The following is a 17,268-nucleotide window of genomic DNA, read 5'->3' as shown; positions in this document are numbered from 1 at the left end:
GGAGACCCTGCTTCGGTTCTCTGGAGTCTGGTACCAGAGATCGAACTCGGGACCTTGCACTTTTGAGGCAGGCAGTGGAACCACTGAGCTAAATCCCTGCCCCTGCCATAGTGTTTTCCCATTCCCATCCCACCACTCTGTATTCCCACCAACCGTGCACAGGGTACGAATTTCTCCACATCCTGCCAACTCTTTGCTTCCTGTTTATTAATGGGTCTGAGGTAGTCTCCAACCCCTCCTTCCTCATACAAAATGCAGCATATGCTAAGCATTGGTCTCTTCCTTTCTTTGGCACTTTTAAATAATGCTCTGTCCTGGCCATTGCCCATATCAGTAGCTACAGGCCACATTCTTTGTTGCAGCTGCATAGTATTCCATGGCATGGATGTAGCACAGTTTATTCATCCAGACACCCATTGCTGGGCACTAGGTTATTTCCCATCTTTTGCTGTTTTACCCACTCCTTCGTATTTGTGCAGGTGGAGGCGTAGATGATTCTCAGATGTGGGACTGTCGGTGGGCAGGTCAATTATGGCTAGTGTCTGTAGGCAGCGGCTGGCTCAGACCTGTGGTTCCCACTTCCGCTGGGTGTCAGAGTCGCCATGGGCTTTACAGCCCCACAGACTGCAGAGCCCGCCTCAGGCCTGCAGGGGCAGCGTCTTGGGGCAGTCTGGGAACTGATATTTTCCATGTGGGCATCCCCACCAGCAGTCATTGTTCTCTTCTCTTCTTTTTTCTACCTCTCCCCTCTGGAACGTGAGCCCTGTGGCTGGCTGGGGCTGGATCTCTCCCACTTGGGGCTGGGTCCCAGCACTTGGCAAGGTGCCTGGCCCCCCAAAGCTGAATGGACGAATGGACCGTGAAGGGCTGGGAGAGATGCCCAACAGATGGGGAACTCTGGACTGGACTGTGCCCCATCCCCAGGAAGCAGGGTCATTGTGTGGCACCAAGTTGCCAGTTCTGACTGAGCAGGGGAGACTGGAAGGAGGGGGCAGGAGAAGCTGGGCAGAGGGGTGCATGCTGGGTCACATAAAGGCTCCGGCTGCCACCCAGCCACCCCACTCTGGCCCTGCAGGAGCCCCAGGTCTAGTGGAAACCCGGCTAAGCACACAGGGCCACCCTGGGTCCTCTCACTCCGCTGGAGCCACACGGCCTTTTGACACTGTCGCCCTTTCGGCCACCAGGAGGGGAAGGCACTCCAGCAACTCAGCCACAGTCTGCAGCCTGGCAGTGTGTGCAGGAGCCGAACCCCACTGGGGGCCAGCAGAATGTTCCCGGATGTTGGGGCTGCAGTGGGGCTGTTTCCCTCCGTGAGTAGTGAGGAGGGGTCACTAGTGAAGCCTTCTCCACTCGACACAGAGGTGACCACACTGCAGAGGGGCCCAGCTGCCTCCGGGGAGCAGATGGAACCCAATGTGATGAGAGCTGCTAACTAGAGTAGCGTGCAGCAGCTGGTGGCATTTCGCCCTGAGTGACCCTTTTGTAGGCGTACAGCGTCCGCTGTTGTGGCTGGGACTGGACAGAGGTGAGAGAAAGAGAGAGAGAGAGAGGAGGTGGTGGGCTGCAGGCTCATCGAGGGAGCCATAGCCGAGTTCCTGGGCAATGTGTCTCGGCACATTTCAGGGGTCCCTAAAGAACCCCATCCACTCCAGAAGGAAGAGAGTAAGGCTTGGGAAAGCACCTGCAGGGACCATGACAGGGCAAAGTGCAGTTCAGGCCTGGAAACCTCCTGACTCCAGTCCCCCCGTGGTGGGTGAGGTGGACAGCGGGAATCACTGCAGGCCTCTTCACGCACACTCACCTGACTGCCAGGGGCTGTCACTGAGGAGCACAGGCGTGGGCCAGGGGTTCAGAGGCGGTGTGGCAATACTGATGCAACTGCAAGTGCCGGTCACTTCCGTGTTGCCCGGCGTGGACTGTCCCGTGGGGTAGCACTGCCCTGTGCCCCAATCAGACCATGTCCTGCAGCCACCCCTGGCCTCAGAGCTGCAAGCACCTTACAGGAGTAGAAGGAAGCCCCTTGGGTTCTGCTAGGGGCTGAATTGTGTGCGTGCGTGTGTGTGTGTGTGTCTCCTATGAAAAATACATTGAATGTGTAAAAGTTTAAAAACTTATTGCAGTAAAAGACACATTCCCAAGAACAATGGGATAGGGTGGGGACTTAGCTCAGTGGCACCATGCCTGCCTAGCAACTGCAAGGTCCTGAGTTTGATCCTCGGTACCAAAATAAAAAAAAGAACAACGGGATAAACATGCTGGAAGCAAGGGGGGCACTCTGAGAGAATTAATGGCACTGTGTCTTTTACTGCAATAAAATTTTTAATTTAAACACTTTTTAAATCATACCATGTTGATCAACTATTTATGGCAATTTCTCTCAGATAGAAACATTATAGTGTGTCCTCATCCACCTTATTCACCAGATCTGGCACCGTGTGACATCCGGGTCCTCCCCAAAGTCAAAATGACCACGAAAGGGAAACATTTTGAATCGATTCAGGACATCAAGGCAGCCATGACAGTGCAACTAAAGACACTCAGGAAAGAGGACTCCAGAGCTGCTGCAGGAAGTGGCAAGGACCATGGGATGAGTGTGTCTGATATGAAGAGGAGGATTTTGAGGGGGATTCATGGCGATGCATCTTTTACTCTAATAATTAACCTGATTTTTTTTGTGTGTGGTACCAGGGATCAAACTCGAGACCTTGCGTTTGCAAGGCACGCGCCAGAACCACTGAGCTAAATCCCTGGCCCTCTTTTACTGTAATAAATTTTTAAAAATTTAAACATTCATAGGCTGGGAATTTAGCTCAGTGGTTCTGCTGCCTGCCTCAAAAGCTCAAAGTCCCAAGTTTGATCCCCAGTACCAAAAAAAAAAAAGTAAACATTCATCATATTTTTTGATCATACCTCATATGTTGGAGTCCTAACTCCCAAAGAGCAACCGTATTTGAAGACAGAGTCTCTAAAGAAGTTATTAATATGAGCCCACTGGGCCGGGCCCTCTGCCAATATCGCCGTGCAAGGACAGAGGGAGGACGGCCATGAGCAAGCCAAGGAGAGGCCCGAGGAGCAGCCCAGGCCCACCTCCATCTCACAGGCCCAGGCTCCAGCTGTGAGGCAGCTCCCAGCCGTGCTGCTGGGGTGGGCGGCCCCACAGACTCTGCGTGGCCTCTCTGCAGAGGACACACTGTCCTCCCTGCCTGCCGGGGTCCTGCCTGTCCTGGTCCGGCCGGTGACGCTGTGGCCGCAGTCAGAACCTCCGCTCCAGATCGGAACAGGGCCCTGCTCTCTGGCTGCCCCTTGCCCACTGCAGCCCTGGGTGCACCTGAGCAACTTGGCCCATGCTTCCTGCACTGGGCTTTTCTTCTTTCTGACACCCGTGGCCCAGCTTAGAGCAGTGGGGTCTGTGTGGTCACTCAGGCCCCAGAGGGCCTGGGTGGCACTCACAGCTCGTGTCCAGACCAGCTGCTCAGCCTCTCTGAGTCTCTGCTTCCTTATCTGGTAAGCAGGGTGCAAGCAGGATCATAGGAACCGGTGGGCGTAAGACTTACTACCGTCACGGGCCTCGGGAAATGGCCGTTCTTTCTTTTTTCTTACGCCGGCGAACAATTATTGAACACTTGCAAGGTACTAAGCACAGTTCTGGGTACATAGCAGGGAATAACATAAGCAGCAGACAACGTGAAGGAGAGAAGTATGCAGTCTGTTGGATGTTGGGGGGTAGGGGAGGTCAAGCAGGAGAGGGGAAGGGGTTCAGGGTACAGGGTGATGGGTTTAGGGGTTAGAGTCAGGATGGAGCCTGAGCTGGGAGGCGGAGCAGACGGATAAGTGGGGGAAGAGATCACTGCATCTGGAGGCAGGCAGGGTGGAGTCCTGCCCCGGGAGAGGATTTCCTTCTCCCTACAGCAGGTGAGGCCCAGGTGGGAGGGGAGGGCACATGGAGCCTCCCTCTTTAACTGTCATTGCTGTTACTGGGGATTCCGGCAGTAATGGTAGTAGCAATAGCAGTGGTTGTAGTACTGGCCGCAGTAGCAATCACAGCTGCAGCAATAGCAGCTGTAGTAACAGTGGCTGTAGCAGTAGTGGCTGTAGCTGTGGTGATAGAAGTTATAATAATAGCAGCCATAATCACTGGCTATAGTCATGGTGTCTGTAGCAATAGTAGCTATAGTAATAGTCGCTGTAGTAACAGTGGCTGTGGTAATAGTAATTATACTAACAGTGGCTATAGTAACAGTGGGTGTAGCAATAGTGGCCATAGAAATGGTGACATGAAAGTTGAAGGTAAGAATGTCTCCAGGTTCCTTCCTGCGCTAAGACCTGTGACTTTAAGACTCTTCATCCAGAATCAGCCTCCTGCAGTCCAGCTCGGGCCTGGGGCCTGGCTGTCCTTCCTCAGGGCAGGCACAGGGAGGGGGATCATTTCTTCTACCCAGAATGCTCTGAGAACTGCCTGTAGGGATGGCAGAGGCCGTTCCAGGGCCCAGGGCTGACATGCAAGCTGGCCTGGGATGTCCTGCTCCCGCCTGAGGACAGGCCTCACTGCCTCCCAGCCACAGCTCCAGGAAGGCAACTGCATGGGGCCTTGCGCAGCAGGGCCCTCGGTTCCCCAGCACCTCCTCCTCCCCGAAGCCGAAAGTTCTCACCCCAGCCCCTGACACCCCGTGGGCTCCACACCCCCACCCTGAGGCTGAGCCCGGCAGGGGCTGCTCTCAGCTCGGAAAGGTCTTTTCCCACCCAGGGCCCAAAGAGCCCCATAGGCACCCACAACTTCCCATCAGTGCCCAGCCTTGACGCACCCCTTTGGTTATCATGCCTCCTGTCTTTGGGGTTCCCAGCTCACCACCCCTACAGCTGAGCCCGGGGTGTGCAGGTGAGGTTCCGCACCCCACAGTCACATTTGCATTCTGGTCGAGGCTCTGCCCAGCGCACCTGGCCCTGGCTCCCATCCACCTCCTCCAACAGGTTCCCGGGCAGGCGGGGGAGGCAGCCGAGCATGCCCTGAACAGCTGACTCTCCCTTTTTTCTGTTTGCTCAGGTGTCTGGCTAATTTCTGCATAGGCTTTTCACGTCTGGAGCTCCCTAGGCCCTTCTAGAATTTTCTGTCCTGCACTTAGCAGATCTCCTTTCCTTTGACAAATGGACTCCATCTCCTCCCTTTACACCGGGATTCCGCTGATTTGTGTAAATTCTGCATTATAAAGTATTTATAGGGCCGGCTCAGGCAGTGCCCTCTCTTCAGCTTCCTGGCTGTGTTCCTTCCCAGCAAGATGAGTAACTGGGCGGGACCGTGACCCGCCGTGACCGTGACCACTGTCCCTGCCAACTCCTTCCACCCCAGTTCCATAAGCACAGCTGGAACACCCCACTGGCTCCTGAGTTTTCCACTGTGAGTCTTCCAAACACAAACAGAGTTGTGACAGGGAGACACTAGCACCCCACAGGTGGGCAGGAACATACATGAGCTCCCACCCGGGCCGAGGTCATGAGTCACAAGAGAGACGCTGACGGAGGCCCCTAGAGCCTCAGCTTCCGGAGGGGCAGTTGCAGCTTCCGGAAATTGATGCCTGGGTAGAATCTGGGGACAGCAGGGACAAAAGTGCAGGGCCCTGGTGGGGGAGGGGGTGGCACTGCTGGGCTGCATAGCTTTGAAATAAATCCTTGTCCTGGAAGGTGAGGCTGGGGAGACAGGCCAGGGCCCCAGGCTTCGGAGTTTTCTTTCAATTTATGAAGCCCTTGGAGGGTTGGGGTGGGGCTGGGTAAGCCGGGACAAGTGACAAATGACAAGAACTTAGGGGTGCTTTGTGGGGAGACTTGACTTGTGGGAGGAGTGAGGGAAGGAAAGCAGCTCCTAGGAAGCATCTATTCTGGTCCTGCAGTAGTTTCCTGCTGCTGCTGTGGATTTCCACACGTTTAGTGGCATCAAACTGGACATGTTTACTGTCTGACAGTTACAGGTGCCAGAAGGGCAAACACAGCTTGTGCAGGCGCTGATCAAGGTATCAGTGAGGCTGAGCTCTTCCAGAGGCTCTAGGGGGGAATTCGGAGCCATCGGGGTCTGGACTTTAAGCTTGGGGACCTTGGTGCTGGAGAAACAATGGGAGTGACAAAGAAGCAGGGGTCAACGAGGCTGAGGACAGATCTCTGAGGACCAAGCAGAAGTGTGAGGGGAGGCCCTGTGTGGGGTATGGGAGAGGGAAAGACGAGTTGGGGATTGAACTGGAGGAGGGAAGAGGCCAGGAAGCAGCAGGGGACCCCAAAAGTGTCATGAGGGAGAGAGAAGGGGCTGGCAGAGTCTGGGAACGTAGTGGACTGCCAAGAGGGGCAATCAGATGTCACACAAGCTCTCGGGGTGAGCCCCTGTTGGCAAAGGCCGGGAGCCCCCATCAGTTCCACTGTGGTTCAGGAAAGGGCTGTGTGGGTGTTGGCCAGGCCCAGCTGAACCTGAGGTCCGATTGGCCTTTGGGAAGCCCCAGAATGCTCCCTGGACCCTATGCAAGAACCACCCAGCTGAGCCCAGCCAGCCCCACACTGTGACCGAGAACTGTAACACTGGGGTGCTGTTTAAAGCAGAGGCCACGGAGCAGTTTGTTATAGAGCATTAGATAACATGGGTCAAGCATGAAACGGGGAGTGTGGGGGGTGAATTTGGCAGGGAAATTTGTTGGTAGGTATTTTGGTCCCAAGTTGCCCATGAGTTCTGCGAACTGGAGACGGGATTGTGGGGTGTTTTTATCTTGGGGATCCCTGGGTCCTCACCCCCTGCTTCTCCCATCCCCACCGAATGACAGCCCCTGTCTTTCCACTCATTCTTCTCCTGGCACCTGCATCCATCAGGTCTGGAAAATAATCATCTGTTCTGGGGTCACTGGTGCCTTAATTAACCCCGAACTCTTCCTGAGAAGAGAAAGATGCTACTCCACATTGCAGGGCTGAAGACATCAGCAACCAGGGAGACAGGATTCAGTGGCTTGGGTGGGGGGAGTCAGCACTGTACGAAGCCTGGCTCGAGAGAACCAACTGATACATTTTTAAGATTTGGGTGAGGTGATCACTGGGATCATTTGAGGCAGACTTGGTTGGGTCAAGGCAGTGATGGTGAACCTATGGCACCCGTGTCGCAGAGGGCTGTTTGGAGACTGGGGTTGGAATCACCAGATGACACAGGAAGATGCCCCTCACTAGTGTAGGTCAGGCCTGGGTGAAAGGAAAAGACAGGCATTGGAAAGGAAAATTTTGGCTTTTTCTCATCTCCTCTTCCTCCTCTTTTTTTTTTTGGTACCGGGGATCAAACTCCGGACCTTGCACTTGCGAGGCAGGTGGCAGAACCACTGAGCCAAATCCCTGGCCCTGGGGGGATTTTTTTGAGACAGGGTCTCCCTATGTAGCCCAGGCTGGCCTCAAACTCACACCAATCCTCCTGCCTCGGCCTCTTGAGGGCTGGGATCACAGGTGTGCACCACCAGGCCCGACACTTTTAGACCATCGAATAGCCTGCGCCTCCGCACGTGTGTGAATGGTGTCTGGAGGGCAGTGAGGCCTCTGGTCACCTGCTCCTCTCTCTGCCCGCAGGAGGATGACTGGGCTCTCAGGAGCCACAGCCAGGAGGGGGATGGAAAAGAAGTGAGCCACCTTGGTCTTGTCAGTTAAACTCGGAAGCCTTCCCAACCCCACCCACCATGACCAGGGCATCTCAACAGCAACAGCAAAACCTGCCCTTGCCTGGTGATATGCCTGGGTCTGGTCACTTGCTATTGTGACATCCTTATCCCAAGCTCTTTCTTGGACTCCCCCGTGCCCTCTGTGAAATGGGAACATGATAGAACTCACCTTTCCAGAAGATAGGGATGTCCCGGGGGGGAAATCCATCAAGTTCTCGGTCCACGCCTGCCTCCCATGAGACCCCTGGGTCCCATGAGGCCCTTGGCTCCCATGAACACCCTGAGCTCCCATCAGCCCCCTGGGCTCCCATGAGCCTCCTGTGAACGGGCTGGGTGTGCAGATGACAATGACAACATGGGCCAAACCTCAGAACAACAGAGCTGGGGGAACTTGGGAGCGCATCTTGTCCAGCGGGAACACAGAGGCCAGAGGAGGTCAACCCTTGGGTACCGAGTAAAGGCCCCAGACACCTGAGGGGACAGGAAGAATCAGAGAGGTGACCCCTCCTTGCCTGGGCCACTGCTGTGACCCATCTTTTCTGGGTTTCCATTGCACTGACTTCAACCTACACTTTTCCCATTAAGTCATTTCAAACAGTGACCCCACGATGTATGTGGTAGGCAGGAATGGGCATGGTGGTGCACGCCTGTGATCCCAGCACTCAGGAGGTTGAGGCAGGAGGATTGCCCAAAGTTCCAGGCCAACCTGGGCTACATAGACCCTACCTCAAACAAACAAACAAAACCCTGAACGTGAGCCCGGGTCCCCCCGCCTAAGCAAGTGCTCAGTGAATGTAGTTTCTAACCCATGGGTGAGAGGTTTCAGACTGCTGGTATCATCAATGAGAACAAGGAGAAGAGAGAGGTGCAGCCATGCTCACAGGCCTTGACCCTGGAAGCCACCTGTGAGACTGGAACCTTCTATCCACGTCGCCTCAGGCAAACCCTTTCCCTTACAGGACTCAGTATCCCCATCTGTGAAATGGGGGAGATTTCCAAAGCACCTGGCTGGTGTCCCCAGGTCTCCCGGGGGTGCCTGACCCAGCTGATCAGCCCGCCCTGTAGCCTGGGACCCCTGCCACCTGCCCGATACCCTCCTGTGCCCCCACCCCACCTTGGTGGGGTACAAACGTCCCCCGCCCCTTCTGCTGGTGGCAGAGGCTTTTAAACCTTCTGCTGGTCGAGAGTATCGATTGGGCTGGGCCTTAATGGGCTTCTCCTGCACTCCAGGCCGCCGCACCTCCTCCGCCCCACTACTGTGAGCCTCGCTGCTCCTGGACTCTCTCCCGGGAGCTACTAGCCACTCTCCTCTGAGGGGAGAGGGACAGACAGGGACAAAGGGGCCCAGCTGTGTGCTCCCTGTCGCCGCAGTGCCGAAGGCTGTTTGCGTGCTGGGTCCAGCCCTGGGCTCCTCCCCGAGCCTGGTCCTGCTGGAAGCCCTGGCCCCTCACCGCCCTCTCCCGGGTCCAGACATGGGTGTGCTTCCGACCTTGATGCCGCCCCAGAGTCCCCTCCCCTTGCTGTTGCCAAAGACCCCCCAAAAGTGTCACCTGGGAGCCATCTTCCGCCTTGGTCCTGGGCTCCTTGTCTCGGTCAGGACAGCAGATTTCTGGCCTGGCTATTGCTATGGGATTCAAGCTCACCGCACCTTTGTAGTCTTGCACCGGCCGCAGGCCTTTGGTCCTCTGACTTCCTTTAACCAAGTCCATAAAAGTGTCACCTCACCCTCCTCGGCTCAGTATTTCTGTTTCAGATCAATGTGAGGCCTGAAGCCCAGCCATCACCCTCCCATGAGCTGCAGAAGCACGTGGCACCTTAAAAGGCCTGGGTGAGTGGCCCGGGGGCCGTGACACACACTGCACCATCTGTGGACCCAATGCCGTGTCTGCCTTTGCAATGGTCTCATCAGAACCATTCCCAAGGTAGCCCACTGCCCCGTGCTCACAAGCAGCCCTGGAGAACAGGGACTGGTGTGTGACACTTCTGTGACCACCCTGAGGAGACAACTTGCAAAATGAGGCTCGCAGCTCCCAAAAGAAGCCACTGCGCCATTGCTGACTGGGAGGAGGACACGCTCGGCTGGGGCTGTGCAGTGTGCTCGGCAGCCGATCCATGCATCAGGTGACAGCTGCCCTGGGTTCACAGTGGCACCAGCCCCCTCCTCGGCCACCCATACAGCGGTAAAGACAGACACTGGTCTCAGAGCTGCTTCCAGGCAGCCTGGACGTGAACATGGCTGTGTGAGGGCCGTGCTCCTGGGCCTGCACGGAGAACACAGCGACAGGTCCAAAAACCTGCGGCCCGGCCTCCAGCCCTGAGTCTGTTCGTGACCATTTCCTCCTCCACGACTCCACTGCCCATGGTCCCGGGATCCAAAGAGGCCTCCAGGCTTTGGGAGGAGAAGGGGAACGCTGTGCAGGGCCAGCCCAGGAGCAGGAGTTTTTCAAAATGTTTTTTAAGAGTTTCTCATTTAGGAAGCCACGGAGGGTAACTGCAACAACCAGGGGTTGTGGAGCTGGACAGGTCTGACCCCAGGACCAGGTGCCCGAACTCACTGTGATTTGGGGAGATGAGTTCCCCTCCCCTCCCTCTCCTCCTTCTTTCTTTTGCTGGCTGTGGATAGAACCCAGGGCCTCCACACTGAGATCCACCCCAGCCCCTTTCATTTGTTATTCGAGACAGGGTCTTGCTAAATCGCTAAGTTGCCCAGCCTGGGCTTGAGTTTACAGTCCTCCTGCCTCAGCTTCTGCGGTGGATTAACTCAGGTCAACTTGGAACGCCTGGCTGAGCCATGTCAGAGGGTTCTGGGCATGCAGGATCCACTGAGGATTGTTGCCAACGGCATGAAAGGAGAACTGGAGAGGAAGACCGTGTGCTGTTGGTTTTCCTGGAGAAGCTTGTGCGGCTGGTTTTCCTGATGAGAACTTGGCTGTTCTCATCATCAGAGGAGCTCGGTCCTCACAGTCTCCAGGGATGACTGCTGTTCTCGTCAGGGGAGTGCTGCTTCCGGCTCCAGTGCAGCTCCCTCAGCCTGGGGGCACAGAGCCCTCACCCCGTTGCCAGCACAGACTTTCCAGCTTCCACCACTGGCCTTTGGCCCTTCCCAGAGCAGATCCTCCATACGGACTTGCGTGAGGCATTGCTGTGGGCTCCAGGCCCTCAGACGTGAGCAGGACACTGCTGTGGGATCCAGGTCCTCGGCTGGATCCTTCGGGTCTCTAGTGTGTGGGCAGATCTCTTGCATGCCTCTGCATTTGACTTTTTGGGTGAATATTCTAAAGTAATCCTGTAAGTCATGTGTCCTGTGTTAAACCTATTCCCTTGCAAACCTTCACTACTACAGCCTTCCAGAATGCTGGGAGCACACCTGACTTGATCTCACATTTCCAAGCCGCGGCTTCCTTACCTGTGAGCTGGTGCGAATGCCCGACCAACAGGTAGATGCCAGACTACCCAGGAGGACACAGGCCCAGCTAAGTGCTGGGTCCTTTGACCTTTCTGTGACTGCAGAATGCCCAGCTTTCTCCCTGTTCTGTGTAAGCCTCCTTTGGTGTCTGAGCTCTTGGGTCCCTGACAGCGGGACGCTGGCCGGTCATCATGACAGTTCCGAGGAAATCCCTTGCAGATCTGAGAAGCTGGCTTGTGTCCATGATGGGGCAGGTGACCTAACTTGGTCAGTGCCTGACCATCGGGGCCAGGGACACTCACAGGAAGTGGACCATGTGCAACTGTGTCTCCTACCTGGCTGCTTGCTCCTTTCCTCCCCACTCAGTGAAATTTATATAAAATTACCCCATTGAAAGTGGGCGTGGCATTTGGCACAGTCTCAGCCATGTACAGCCACCACCTCTGTCAGTTCCTAAACATTCTTATCACCCAGAGTAAACCCCATGAGCGGTCACACACACACACACACACACACACACACACACTCACCCCGTCTGCAGCAACAGTCAGCTTCCGGTCTCTTGTGAATCTCTCTCTTCTGCATATTTCACACAGATGGGATCGTGCTCCATGGGACCTTTCATGTCTAGCTTCTTTCACTTAGCATCATGAGTTCAGCTCCTCCATGCTGCAACATGAACCAATACGCCGTTCCTTTTAGTGCCTGAGTAGTATTCCCTTGTGTGGTCATCCCACATTTTGTTTACCCATCTCCTGTGACAGATGCCGGGTTGCTTCTACCTTTTGGACCCTTGTGAAAAATGCTGTGAGCAAATGTTTGTGAGCAATGGGAATACTTTTGATCCGCACTGGCTGTCACGCTTGGGCTTCTCAAACCTGTCCCTCTATTCCTGCCTCCAGACCTCTGCACCACCCTTACATCCCCTGGTCCCCCATAGACTGACTCCTACCCACTCTTTAGGCCTCAGCTTCCTGCTTCTTCCTCCAGGAAGCCTGCCTGGCAATGCTAGGGCAAGGCTGGTGCCCAGCTCTCTCCACTGAGGAGGAGGCAGCCTTGTAGGCTCAGAGACTACCAAGGGACTAGGTGCTGAGCAGGTATTTTGCTCTGTTTGTTGAATGAATGTGCAACTGCTGCTCTTTGTGGCAGCAGTGGGTTTTCTGACCTAGGGGCAGCCAGCAGACTGCAGGCTGGTGTGGCTTCCTTTGCGGGGAAGGAGTGGTCCCCTCCAGTTATTATTCCCAGAGGCAGAAGACCCTGGGGAGATTTGTTGACAAAAAATGCAGCCCAGAAATGAGAGCGAAGCTGCCATTAAGATGATTAATTAGAGCCCTGCCCTATTCTGTTTGGGATGACACCATTAATATTAATGACCCTTAGAAATCCTCTGCACACAGGCACTTACTCTGTACTTCTGCACTTACTACAGCACGCTTGGATTCTTTTACGCTCTCAAAGCTTGGATTCTTCCCCCAAATCGTCCCCGTGGAGGGCAGCAGGCCTGAGTTCCTGCCACTCACCCGAGGGAGACCCAGGCCCATTGTTCCCTGCCCAGCCACGGGCCTGGCCAGCAGCCTCGTGCGCCTGCGGACCAGCGCATTCTGCGGCTTGAAGCCGAGGACAATGGGGGCCCTGGGGGACGAGGCTCAGCTTCCTTCATCAGATGGCCGCAGAGCGGGGACACAAGGGCAGCAGGGGCCGCTTCAATAGGAACCTGGAAGAAAATCATTCGCAGGGGAGGCAGAGGGGCGGCCAGCTGGGGACATGGACCACAGCCTGGACAGCTCCAATTAAAGTGTCGCCGGCCGGGTGCAGCGCAAGGCAGGGCAATGGCCTCTCGGGTGCGAGGCCGGTTCCAACTCTGCACTGCACAAAAGGAAATATCATCAGCACAGCAATAATCAACCCGGCGCAGGGCTCAGGACCCAGGACTGGTCAGGGAGCAGCCACGCAGGGCTTTGGGAGGATTTGGGGGCCACCCTGCAGGAGATCGGGAGGCCCCTCCTTGTGTGCTGCAGTCCTGGAGGGAGCAGGCCTCGCTCCCTTGCTGCTTCCACCCCGGTCCGGCCCTCGTGGCGGGTTCATTCTTCACCGGCCACAGGAAGGACGGCCCCTGCCCCCTGAGCTGCTTAGTGCTAGGGGTGGGTGTGGACTGGTGGCCAGCATGGGCCCACATAGCAGGTGCTCAATAAAAGGCACACTGAATGATAATTGGGTTTCTTATCCCTAATTGATGATCAGCAAGTCTCAACCATCTTCAAAAAGGACGAAGAGAGCAAGAGAACTCGGAGACATCTGTGGTTGGGGAGTGGGCTTCTTGGGTTTATGTTTCAGAAGAAATGTGTGGACATCAGGTCTATCTGTCTATTAATCTATCCCGTACTGGGGATAGGACCTAGGGCCTTCACGTTGAGCTACATCTCCAGCAGTGTTTTATTTTGAGACAGGGCCTTGCTAAGTCATTAAGTTGCTCAGGTTGGGGTTGAACCTGGGATCCTCCCGCCTCAGCCTCCCCAGAGTGCGGGATGATAGGTGTGTGCCTGGCTGACATCGAAATCTCGAAGCTCTGGATTCTGGGTGTGTAAATTACCTTTTTAAAAAAATGTATAATGGGCATCACGGAGCTCTGGGTGTGCGCCCCAGCCTTCCTGAAGGTGTAACCCTCAGACCCTCTACCCATAGCACTTGGAATACTACTTAATCAGGTACACCTGAAATAATAGACAATCACCCCTGCTACACACACACACACACACACACACACACACACACATACACACACACACCAGACCTTCGTGCCCATATTTAGTAATTTTGTAATTACCATATAAGAAGCATTTAAAAAGCATCACAGACCAGGTGCGGTATCATTCACCTATAATCCCAGCACTAGGGAGGCTGAGGCAGGAGGGTTGCTATGAGTTAGCTGGAGGCCAGCCTGGGCTACAGAGTGAGCTCAGCCTGAACTACATACACGTAGTGAGACCCTGTCTCAAAAAAACCAAAAACCATAATTATAATAAATAAAATAAAGCATTAAGTGCTGAAAAGGCCCTCTGGCTTTCCATGATTCTATGATTCCTTGCCTTAGGCCCCTGAGGGGGAAACAGGCTCAGAGAAGTGCAGGACCCTCCTGGGGTCACAGCTAGGTGCCAGCACGCTGCAGGGCATGATACACGCTGCAGGGTCCCTTCTGAGTCTGAGGCCAGGGGTTTCCCTGAGCGGAGCTCAGTGTCTGCTGGGGCAGGCGAATGAGCAGGATCCTCTGCCAATCTGCCATCTCCCTCGAGCTGCGTCCTGCTCCTGCTGGATTCCCCTCCTCTCTGCCCCACCTCCCAGATCTGCCTTCATCCCCTTTAATTAAACAGCAACTCTCCGAGGAGAGCGATCGAGTTATCCAATTATGCCCTCCTAACCTGACTGCCATCCTCTACATCAGCAAGGGCAAAGCAGGTGTGGACACGCTCAGCCGGACGGCAGTGTCCCCCGTACCACTCCCCACCCTGCTGGCCCACCCTGCTCACCCAGGGCCTGGCGTGTGGCTGCTGCTCTGATGTTCCGCAAAATAACAAACAGACCAGAGCCGAGTGCCCTGCGCAGGCCTCAGCTGCTGTCAAACTCCCGGGTGACTCCAGGGACTGAGGGATGGGTGGGGAGACCCTTTTAGCCCCCAGAGACCTCTCGGTGGACCTCGCAATTTCTGTCCCCAGCATTGGCTGCTCTGTTTTGTGCATTCATCCTGCAGCTCTCTAGCGGCAGCTCCTGTGTGTGGGCTTGCTGCCAGCAGCTGGCATGGAAGATGAAGTCTTGCTGTCCCTTGGCCACCGGCCCGGGCATGGCCTTCACCCGAGCAAGGGTGGGAGCCAGCTGAGTCACCAGCTCTGCAGAGCCCAGCTCAGGGCCCCTCTCAGAGAAGGGCTCAGGACGAATCTGGAAAATAAATACCCACTATTAAGATACAATTCCCCTATCTGTGCCCAGCTTGTAATAAGTCCATTTATTCACTCGGCTTTCTATGGAGCAAGTACTCATTTCTTTGAAATAAAATGCAATTGTTTTTACTTTCTAATCTGAAAAAGAAATGCAAACCTCCTGAGGAATTACGAAATTAGCACCTGGGCGCCTCTCCCTCGATTCCCGGTTGCAACCACTGGGCTGTATCGATCCCCTCACCCTCCTGGCGTAACCGCTATTATTCTTGCTGGTGTCCTTGATTTCCCAGACCCCTAGGGAGAAGTCGCAGGCATGGCGCCCCCCATCCCGAATGACTGCCGTGTGTGGGAACAGGCTGTTCTCTCTCTCAGCCTCCTGCCAACCGTGGAACTCGGGAGGTGACAATGGACAGAATGCCGTGGCCCTGCGTGGGGCTCATGTGCTCCTTTTGTTCACTTCCCCATCACTGTTTGTCCAGCAATTTAATTTTTCTCTTGGCCAAAGATCCCATCCAAGAGCCTCCATTTCATGCTGCTGTCTCTTCAGGTCCCCTGGGCCTAATCCAGCCCCTGGGCCGGCGTGGGATGTGACATAAGGACAGGGGCGCAGTCTGAGAGTGACCTGGAGGCAATTCCACCCCGTGGGAGCCCCTAGACTGAGCTCACACCCCCACCCAGGACAGGGCGAGCTAGGTGGGCTGGTGGGGCCACCAAGAGGCATGGCAAGCGAGGGCTGTGGGCATGACCTGGAAAACCCTTTCTATGCCCTTTTTCAATAAGTAGAAAGAGTGGGCCCTAAAATAACAATGAAAAAAAAGTAAAATAAATGCAGGAGCCAGGACATTGTCATTTGTTGTCTTTGTCAAGTACTCTGTACTGCCCGTGACTGGATGTGCTGAACTTTTCTGCAACTCCAAGAGCCATGAGTGTGTTTACAACAGCACCCATTTGCACGGGAGGACTGTGTTGCACAACATCATCACAGCTGTGACACCAACAATGACCATGTTCTTACGAGACCACTGTTGACCAAAACATTGTTATATGGTGCATGGCATTACATACTCATCTTTTGTTTGGTTTTGTTATTTTTGAGACAGGGTCTCGCTGTGAGGTCCAGTCTGGCCTTGAACTCACTATGTTGGCCATAGTCAGTAACTGGCTAATATAAAATGTTTTAACAAGGTGGAGGATGGTGGAACACACCTGTAATCCCAACACTGAGGAGGCTGAGGCAGGAAGATCACCACAAGTTCCAGGCCAGCCTGGGCTACATAGTGAGTTCAAGACCAATCTGAACTATGTAGCAAGACCCTGTGTCAAAAACAAGCAAACAAACGAACAAAAAATGTTTGAACAGAATGTCAAATGTTAAAAAAACAACCCTATCTTCCCCCTACAGGTCTATTCCTGAAAAGTTAATAGTGGTTCTCTAGGAGAATTTTCCAGAGTGTCCTTGTACCCATTGCTTGCCGTGTGCAGAGGGCTTTGCCTTTGCCATTTTTGTCAATGGGGCGTTGCTACGCCCATTTTACAGATGTGAAAGCTGAGTCCCAGAGAGGGGAGTGGACTCCTTCTAGGTGGAGCAGCCAGCTATTAGCCAAGCTGGGATCTGAATCCAGTTCTTTTTGTCCCAAGGCCCCTGTCTTGAGCCACAAGAAATGACTCGCTTCCCAAGCTAAAGGGCCCCCTCACCACATCCTCGGACATCTCAGTTGGGAAAGCTGGGTGGACCGGCCACCGAGGCTCTGGGGCTGGTCACCTCCTGGGATCCCGTGCTCAGAGGCTCTCTGGGCCATCACTCCTTTGTACTCTCAGCTATGCTAATCCTGGGGCTCCGCTGTGATGAAGCAGGGTCCAGCTGGCAGGAGCGTTTATCCTAGCTGCGGAGTGTGAATTTATGCCGTTGCCATGGAATGCAGCTTTATACCCAGGGAGCAGGAGTTACAGGAGTAGCAGCCACTGGGTTGTCTTCCCTTTATCTAAATTTCATTCCCCTCTGTGTCCACTGCGGACTGAAGTTGGAGACAGGACTGAGTGTCCGAGTCAAGGGCGTGGCACTCCATCTGCCCCCGTATGTGCCTGAGCCCCGTTCTGTGCAGGAGGGAGGGAGTAGCTCTTTTCCCACCATGTGTGCAAGTAGCGTCCGGGCCGGGAGAGGAACAAGGACAGTCCAACCTGCCAGCCATCGCCACCTCCTGCCGAAGGGTGGTGACCCTGAGCGGCTGCTGACACTAGGTTTAAAAGCAATCTTCAGAGAAAGAGG

The 17,268-nt window shown here is 54.8% G+C and overlaps 1 long non-coding RNA gene across 1 annotated transcript; it reads right to left on the bottom strand.

Moving 5' to 3' along the window:
• Positions 1-5,417: 5,417 nt before the first annotated feature.
• On the bottom strand, positions 5,418-14,997 carry LOC147826038 (uncharacterized). Its single transcript, XR_015439811.1, has 3 exons — positions 14,595-14,997; positions 11,601-11,739; positions 5,418-7,200 (listed from the first exon to the last, which is right to left on the bottom strand). It is a non-coding gene; the product is annotated as an uncharacterized LOC147826038 (long non-coding RNA).
• Positions 14,998-17,268: the final 2,271 nt, after the last annotated feature.

Source organism: Heterocephalus glaber, unplaced genomic scaffold (assembly GCF_053883595.1).
Source record: "Heterocephalus glaber isolate CG9 unplaced genomic scaffold, H.glaber_assembly_v1.0 deba00001479, whole genome shotgun sequence".
Taxonomy (NCBI): Eukaryota; Metazoa; Chordata; class Mammalia; order Rodentia; family Bathyergidae; genus Heterocephalus; species Heterocephalus glaber.
Note: the sequence above shows the minus strand (reverse complement) of the source record. Positions and strands in the feature narration are given on the sequence as shown.